Source organism: Hydra vulgaris, chromosome 03 (assembly GCF_038396675.1).
Source record: "Hydra vulgaris chromosome 03, alternate assembly HydraT2T_AEP".
Lineage (NCBI taxonomy): Eukaryota > Metazoa > Cnidaria > Hydrozoa > Anthoathecata > Hydridae > Hydra > Hydra vulgaris.
Window position 1 is genome coordinate 59478532 of NC_088922.1, and position 8969 is coordinate 59487500.

Genomic DNA, 8969 nt, shown 5'->3' on the forward strand with positions numbered 1-8969 from the left:
ACTCCTATAGTAAAATAGTCATTATTGAATGCATCTCATTCGTGATTAATCAGTTCGATTACCACATAGTTAGTTAGATTATCTTTTTTCAACTCAAATTATTTACTGTACAGCAAACTGTTTAACATCAAATATTTATAAAGTCTGTTGTACATAATTCGTTCCAATAATTTTGAACGGAAATAGGTCTGTAGTTGGAAATAATAGTTTCGTCACCAGATTTAAAAATTGAAGTGATTACGGCAGTTAGCAATAAATAGATAAAAGAGGAAAAAGAAAGTTTGAACGAAAGTACTTTTACCATAAAATTTTAATTACTATTTCATAAGTAATTAAAAAATTTATTTTAATCAATTTTTTCTCTCCATTTTGTGTGTGTGTGTGGCCTATTATGACGTATCATGTTCTAATACTTGTATAATCTTGTAAAACATAAGTTTTATTGTATGTATTGTAAATTGTAAATCTCACTTATTTTAATAATAATCTATTTATAAGAATTAAACAATTTTAAAAATTGGGATTGTTAAATCATTACCACTACATCCCACTCCAACTCTAAGATATTCTCGCATACTCTCATAATTATTTGTGGTATTGAATAAAATTTTAGTATTATTGTATGAAAAAAATTCGTAAAAAAATATTTTTGTGAAAAAAAAATGCATTTTTTACGGTTAGGTTTATCTACATCCCCTCTATCCCTTAGTGGTGAGAAGCCAATATAAATTTGTAATCCAATGCTATACCTACCTTTTGATATCAAGTTTTATGCATTCAGATAAAATTGAAGAAGTTATAACTATTTAGATATATAAAAGCTAAACTTTGATCACAGTTTTTTCAATAAGACCATATTTCAAAAATATGTTACTTAAAACGTTATATCTTTTTGTAGAGGTGTTTTATTTTAACAATTTTTTAACCATTAAAATACTTTCAGACTTTTTTAGTGATGTTGGTGGAATGTAGTAATTACTAATTGAGTGCCTTGTTTCATATTTATGATTAACTAAGAGAAATTTTTTAAAAGATATTTTGGAACTATTTCATTTTGAAGTTTAAACATAAATAACGAGTTATGGTATCTACTATTTAGTTCATATACGTTTAGAGCATTTATTTCCTTGAGTAACGGCTCAGCACTTTCGAATCCAAAACTAATCGCCTTGCTTACTTTTGTTTTGTACAAATATTTTTTAGGAAAGATGAATGATTGTTTGCCTAGGCAATATTACAATAGTTAATATGACTACGTTTAAATAAATAGTATAAACTTTTTAAACATATTTTATTTAAAAGATGTGTTTTGTACATAATCCCTAGAGTCTTTGAAACTTTATTATCGACTAACTTTATTTGGCTTTTCCAATTTTAATGTTTATCAAAAAGTATTTTTATTAAAAGGATTCTTTTTATTTTAATATTGTAGTTTAAGTGAAAGGTTTTCAGATTTAAATGATTTAGCAAACAAAATATATTTAATTTTATCAGTATTCAATGAAAGTTTATTTGCTATAAACCACTCATTAAATATATTAGTTCTGTGTTTACATAATGTAAATATTTTTTAAATTTGAGTCTGAAATGAACACAATATTGTTATCAGCAAAAGTAATACAATTAAGTGATTTTGAGAACAAATAAATATCATTTATAGAAATTAAAAACAGCACAAGTCAAAGTATTGATTCTTGTGGAACACCGCAACTTAGTGATTCAAATAGTGTGCATGTTAAGTCATATGGTACTCCTTGTTAACAATTTTCTAAAGAACATTGTAATAATACTCTCTAATAAAACGCAATAATAACCACTTTAAATTAAAGTGAACTACTCCATAATTGCGTAGTTTATAGAAAAGAATCGTTTGGTTGACAGTATCAAATGCTTAAGATAGATTTAGAAAAATTCCGAGTGTGTAACTATTGTCTTAAAAACCAATCAAAATTTGATTCGCAAGATCAGTTATTGGATGTTCCGTGGAAGGGTTTTTTTAAAAATCAAACTGTTTATGATAAAGAATGTTATTTTTTTAAAGATAATTGTACAGTCTGTTGTGCATAATACGCTCTATTATTTTAAAAAAACAGGAAAGTATGGAAACTATTCTGTAGTTAGATTTTATGGAGTCATCGCCATTATCCGACGGACAGTGCTCGATGCCATACACTTACATTCCATTTCTCTAAGAGAAATTCTACAATCTCTTCACTTCTGAATGCGGAATCATTATCTGTCAGAATTTCTTCAAGCGCTACTTTTTTGACAAAATATGGTTTGAAGGTGTTGGATCACCTCAGTGCTTCCCTGGTAATGTGATAGCTGACGCCTCAATACAAACCTTGAGGGGCCGTATTCGATCAAACTCAAGTAATGATCCCCTCTGTAATGAGTGATATCGATGCTTAATCTATTCCGATTCTCGTTTACTTCTAGTTTTCAGTGCGTCCATGCAACGGGTGCTGGATCTATTGATTGACACGGTTTACACTCTTGAATTATTTTTGCGTACATTTTCTTCTGTTGCAATCGGATACTTTTTCCTTACAAAGCATAATGTTCGTTTGGCTTTAAAGTATCCGGTCTGTTGGTGTATTTCCAGCATTGATTTCTTATTTGTTTCAGCGATTCCAGTACAATTCGTGGAGCTATCAAGTTTCAAAATTCTCATCAATCAACCTGCTAGTCTATTTAATGAATTGGCTACAAAGTTGCCTTTAGATGATATTAGCTTCACATTGATCTCCAAGTAGTAAACGTCAACTAATTCCCGAAATACGTTAGCTCTCCGATGTATTAACATTATGCTTGATGATTTCAACTTTAATCGTGATTTACCTGTAAAGGCGTCAGAGATCCAATCAAAAACCGTCATTTAGTCTGTGAATAATTGCAATCTGTTGAGCTTCCATGTCAATGCCATATTGATACGGCGCAAAAAGGCATCCAATTTTGCCATATTTATACGAACTACAGATCTGTCTTTGCGCAACCATGTTGCGTCTTTAACTGTGACTACATTAATTCAAACGAGAGCTTCTAATGCCAACTAACTAGCATCAACCCAAACTTTGCTTTTGCTGCCTCATTATGCCCAATTTCCACAAGCAGTTTTGTTATCTTTCATCTTTTCTAGTATCTCCTCCAACACGTTTTAATCCCTTATCAAAAGTTTTGTTGTCCCATCCACTTGTCAAAGAAACTGCTTTCCGCTTAATAAGAATGCTTGCAACATACAACTAACTGCACTCTGGCAAATGACTCGCAAATTGTCCACAAATAAAACACACCATCCTCCTCTTGATAGTTTCCGCGGAGTTTCATACATTTGATTTTCCCTTTACCACATCAGATTTTCTCCCACTCTCTTCACTGCCAAATCAAGGACTTGCGTTCCGTGAACATCAATATTCTCCCCGTCTTTATCTCCCCATACTTTTTAAGCAACTCTTCAAAAAATGATTCCTGGCATAATCCGTACTCACCACATTCTTATTAACAAAAATGCCATCAACGTATGCTGAAGTCCCTTACCTTACCCTTTTATCTTCCTCAACAATGGCGTTCACTACATATATCATTACCATTGGTGCCACGTTGAGTCCAAATCCAAGTGGCGTAAGACGATACCGTTGGAAACATCACTTTTTGGAAGGGCCACAATATCTCGTCCACTTTCAGGTGAAGATACGTTTGCTCAGGTTGATAATTTTTTGTCACCCATTCTTTTCCACTGTCTTAATTTTTTCGCACAAACTTCTGAGTCATTTGTAAATGCTTCGATGAACTTGTTGGCGTCTCTCCAGTCTAACACCGACCGAACTTTGCTTTTATTCCGTTGAATCACTGCCATTAGCGGATGCTGACCTTGGTGGTTCAATTGTTTGTTCGTCATACTTTAATAACCAATCTTAATTTATCCACTCCTGTAATTTGCTCTTGTACTCTTGATTAACGTTTTCTAGAATTGTATCCAAGCCACTGTATTTGCAGACACTTCAGAACTGCCTGCACTCTTCTTTATCCATTTTTCTTTCCAAACTTTTCCAATAAATATTGTCTCATGGTCTCATTTCGTGATCTTAAGCAGCGTTCTACTGTAATTTCCTAATTCCGCACACACGCCTCTAAAACGCGCTTCGCCAGACCTAAGGATCGTAACTCCTCCCAGTGACCGTACTGAACTCATGCAATAGGTCTACTCCAAAAGGACAGAAACCTGTTACCAAAACTTGATTATTTACACGAACCCTATAAACTTCAAGTAAAATATTTGCCAATCCAACACAATTTTGAATTTTACGTCAAATGTTGTCACTTCGAAGTTTCCTGACTGCACAAGTTGGTTATCAGCAAACTAATCTTTGACACGACGTCGAACATCCAGTATCCACAACAACTTTCAGGGCTCTACCATTAATTTTTATTGGATTAACAATAAGTGCGCTTACTCCATGTTTTCTTGAGAGCGAGTTCACAACGCTCGCTCTTCTGATTGCTTTCCATGCCTTTTATTGCAGATTGCCACCACGTGTCCTGGTTTGTTATTTTTTTGGTGCTGCACAATTCCTTGCGATGTGTTTTGACCTCTGACAGTTGTAGCACACCACAGGTTTGAGTAATCTTGTTTACGGAACGCCTTGGCAAACATTGGAAGCAGCAGCATTCATTTCAGTTGCATCAACTTGATTTAAAGCGGCTCTCACTTTTAGTAGCATTACATCAACGGTCTCTTTTGAAATCTCCAGGATATCGCTTATGTTAGAAAAATCTAAATTTCCAGGATATCGTTTCCAAGAGCTTTGGCAGATATGCCAAGCGTTTCAAGTCCGTCAGAAAAACATCTACTCGTTCTCCATTATTTAGCCTTTGTTTTATGAATAACTCGTACTCTGCATAGGGCTCCAGTAAAAAGGCCTCCAAAAACACAGTCTCAATTTTTTCCGAATCTTTTTTATCTTTTTTTTTGTCAAACTGTCATAAACTGCATACGCAGCGCTTTGCAGCAGTACAGGATTAAGCATTTTCAACTCGACGCCATGTATATTTGCAAACACTTTAGTTCGTTGTAACTAAATTGCAACATCCAACGTACCATCATATTTTTCAAACACATGCGAGAATTTTAAAGATAATTCAATTCAGTGGCCGGTTAGCTTGTAGATTTTTCACAAAAAAATATAATGTGAAGAATGTGACAAGGATTACTTCCAACTAAAAAACCTCCAATGCAAGTATATGTGACTTCAAATAAAACGATCTCCTGCTTAAATATATATATAAACTTTAATATAATAACTCCAATGTGATGAACTCCAAAAAAAAAAATATGTACAAACTTCAATGTACAACTTTAATTCAAAACAACTCAAACTTCAATGTACAACTTTAACTCAAAAAATACACATATAGTTTTTCGCTCGCATTTTCGCTTCAAGTGTTTCTTCTCACTAAATGTTCTTTCGTTATCCACAACGGACTATTTGCGAACATTCGCGTCGGCTAATGGACTTGCAGAATGTTATGAAACATTTGGCTACGCAGTTACAGAATACTAATTGAATACTATTTTTTCAATGTTTTTACGAACTTATTTTAATAGGTAATTGTTTACTTTATATATGTTTTTTATTTGCATACAACTTTGTTTTATACAAAATGTATTTAGTATATAGCTTCAGCCAATGGCGGATCCATAAGGGGGAGGGAGATGGGCGATAGGGGCTGATATGTTCTGGAAATAATTTTTTTAATTTATATATTTAACATAAAATGTTGTTTGAAAATGGAAGTAAAGTAGGGAGGCTGTTTAAAAGTGATACGAAATTCTAATAAATTTGTTTGGTATAAAAAAATTGGACTGTTGGGATATTAATATAATGTAATTTCATAATACCAAATCAAAAAACCTAAAAATCTCCCTCTCCTTTCTAGATGGTTTGGATACGCCCAGGCAATAAATGATGAGTAATGGATTTTTAAATCCATTACTCATCATTTATTGCTTGTATTATTGTCAACAATAGGTTTTTGGAATTAGATAAACATATAGGTTTTAGATAATGCATTTTCCATTTCGAGATTTTAAAAATAAGCACTAAAATCATACTTTTTATCATTTATTTTAAATATTCTATTTATTTCTTAAATCAGTTTTAACTAATAATCTAATATTGGTAGCTATTATTTTATTTTTTATAAGATATTTGTGACGAAGTGACCAGCCACTCTTAGTTTCCAACTTGCCGCTGAAAAAAGGGACAAGTCTTGAGCTTTCCCACAAGTGGTCACACTAGAATTTAGCAAGGCTAATCATGTTTGCGTTATTGTAAAAGCATGGAGAAATAGAAAAAAAGCATTTATTTTGCAAGCCTTACATTTGCATAACCAAATTCCAAAGGCAGTATAAATTGAATGCATTGAATTTTTTTGTTAATATATTTATTCACTAAATGAAACTTGCAGCTGTTCTGCTATTGTATTTTTAGATATTCAATTTTAAATACAGACTAACCTTTATGAGATTATAGAAAAGTGTAGAATAAATTCATGTCTGATAAATACTAGAGCTATGAAACCACACGCGTTTTGGTTTTGAATTTTTTTAATCAAACTGCACGCATCAAAAATTATTTTAACAACACCGTTCTCTATTTATTTATTTTTTTATATTCATTAAATAAAAAGTCTGTAGTTTAAACTATTTTATTAAATTTGAATATTAACGTTGTAGCGTCTTGCAATCTAGTCGCGCTAACGCTTATCTCTTGCAATAAATAGATTGAAATATACTTTTAATAATACAACGTCGGAAAAGTTGCAAAGCATGATAACAACACAGTATCAATTTGATAACTAGTTTTACTTGAGGTCTATATTGTTACAAACTAGCAAAGGTAAAGGAAAAATAAATCTTAGATTTATTAAGGAAAAATAGACTGCAGATGAGTTATAGCCAACATTTCAGCTTATTACTGCAACGTGCAATGCGATATATGCAATGGTCTGGTCAAGAATGCGGACCATAGAAATTTAACAAGAGCATCTGGTAATTCATAATACAATATTATAAAGTCATTTCATGTTTTAAGCTGTTGTTGCTTAGTGTGTGTGGCATGATTTTTTATTAGTGATCAACATAAATAATATTATGTGACTATTAAATTATTTCAGACAAAAGAATAAGGTATACGTAGCGCCATAAATCAATTGGATAAAAACGAAAAGTTTCTTGTAAATACCAGAAAAAACAGTGAATTTGAGAAAACTCTCACTAAATTGAGGTTAACTCAAAAAAGTGTTTTAAGTAGACAAACATCAAAACTGGCTGTAATCAGTTTAAAAATAATGACAGTTGTTCAACCAAAGTCGAACCAACCCGTATCAGAAGAAAAAATGAACAATTTATTTGTGAAGGAAGTAACGAAGTCCAGAGAAAATAGCTACTCTATTAATTCAACATGATTTCCCTAAAAGTTTGATTTAATGAAACTCGTTTCAATATTTTTAAAAATTGCAAAAAGTAAACTACATCAGATAACGTTAAACGAATATGCATTTATATACGATAATACAAAAGTTCTATTGAATATAAATACAAATTAAAATAAACAATATCAAAGCATAAATTTATTAAAAGTTTATATTGATCAAATAACAAGTTGACGTGGGTAAAGGGTGGCGCTTTGAGCAGGTTTGCTAACAGTATTCTATACAAATTAACTGGCGCCGAACTTAATTGTAAACATGCTTCCGCGCTCTATTTATTTTGATTGAAGATTTTCAAAATAAGTTTTAAACTTTTTTAAATTACCAGATGGCTCTTGATAAATAGAATTAATAAAGTATTTTTATTAGTTAAACTAATCAGATCAATGCAAATGACTCATAATCTGGCTTAGTCAAGTAAAGGTTGTTAAACAAACTTAATAAAATAGTAAACAAAAATGCACCCATCTCTATCAATAAGTATGCATACTTACTAGTAGAGGTGTAATAATGAACTGACGCGTAATTAATTAGTTCAAATAGTAAGTTTTTTTTATTTTTGTACATGGTTTCTGTGGTAAAACTATTTTTAAGGCCTATTTTATTCTTAAAAATCAAAATAAAAAATCGAAATATTCGCCAAGATCTCCTACTACTAATATGCAATACTAAAAATTTATAATCCATATGTTGAAAATATTATTTTAAAATTGAGTTTATTTTATCCAGCGCAGAGTGATCAACTTTTAGAATCTAGATTCCTAAAACCTTTATTTCAATGAGTTGGTAGTTATTAAAAACATGTATTTAAGGACGGATGCGCTGTTTTTTAATGATTGAGCTAACTTTATAGAGTAAACTCAAAATTTTACCAATTTAAACTTTGTAACCCCAAACTGTGGTCTTTCAGATCTAACTTATGTATCTCCATTAAGATTAAACAAAAGACGTATTCCCATCTTTTGTTTAAGCTTAATGGAGGAAGAAAAAGAATACGTTTTAAGCAAAAACACCTTGTTTATGCTCAAGGTAATGAAACATTTTTAATTTGTCATGAACAACCTGTCATGTTGAGAACAACCAATAAAGTCAAGAAAAGATGTAATCTACAGAATAAGCTTTCTGTAGATTGAATTTGCTAAAAGTAGCATCATTTATTTTTTCGTATACTCCTTTTTTTAAAAATAAACAGAAAGTGGCTCAATGAACTAAACTTTTTAAGTTACTCTAGCTTGTGTTCAGTTTCTCCTTTCTTTTCCGTGGTGGTTCAAATTATGTAATGATCTCTATAAATCTTTCATCCCATACTTCTCTTTCGGACTCTTTTATCATTGCATTACTTACCTCTAACCAAAAGTCGACTAAAATTCTTTTTGTGATTTTCTTTGTAACGGCTATTGGGATGATGTCTTTTTTCTTACCGCTAATAAACGCGCCTCCTATGCAACATCCAGGCCGGAATCAGAAATTTTCTACTC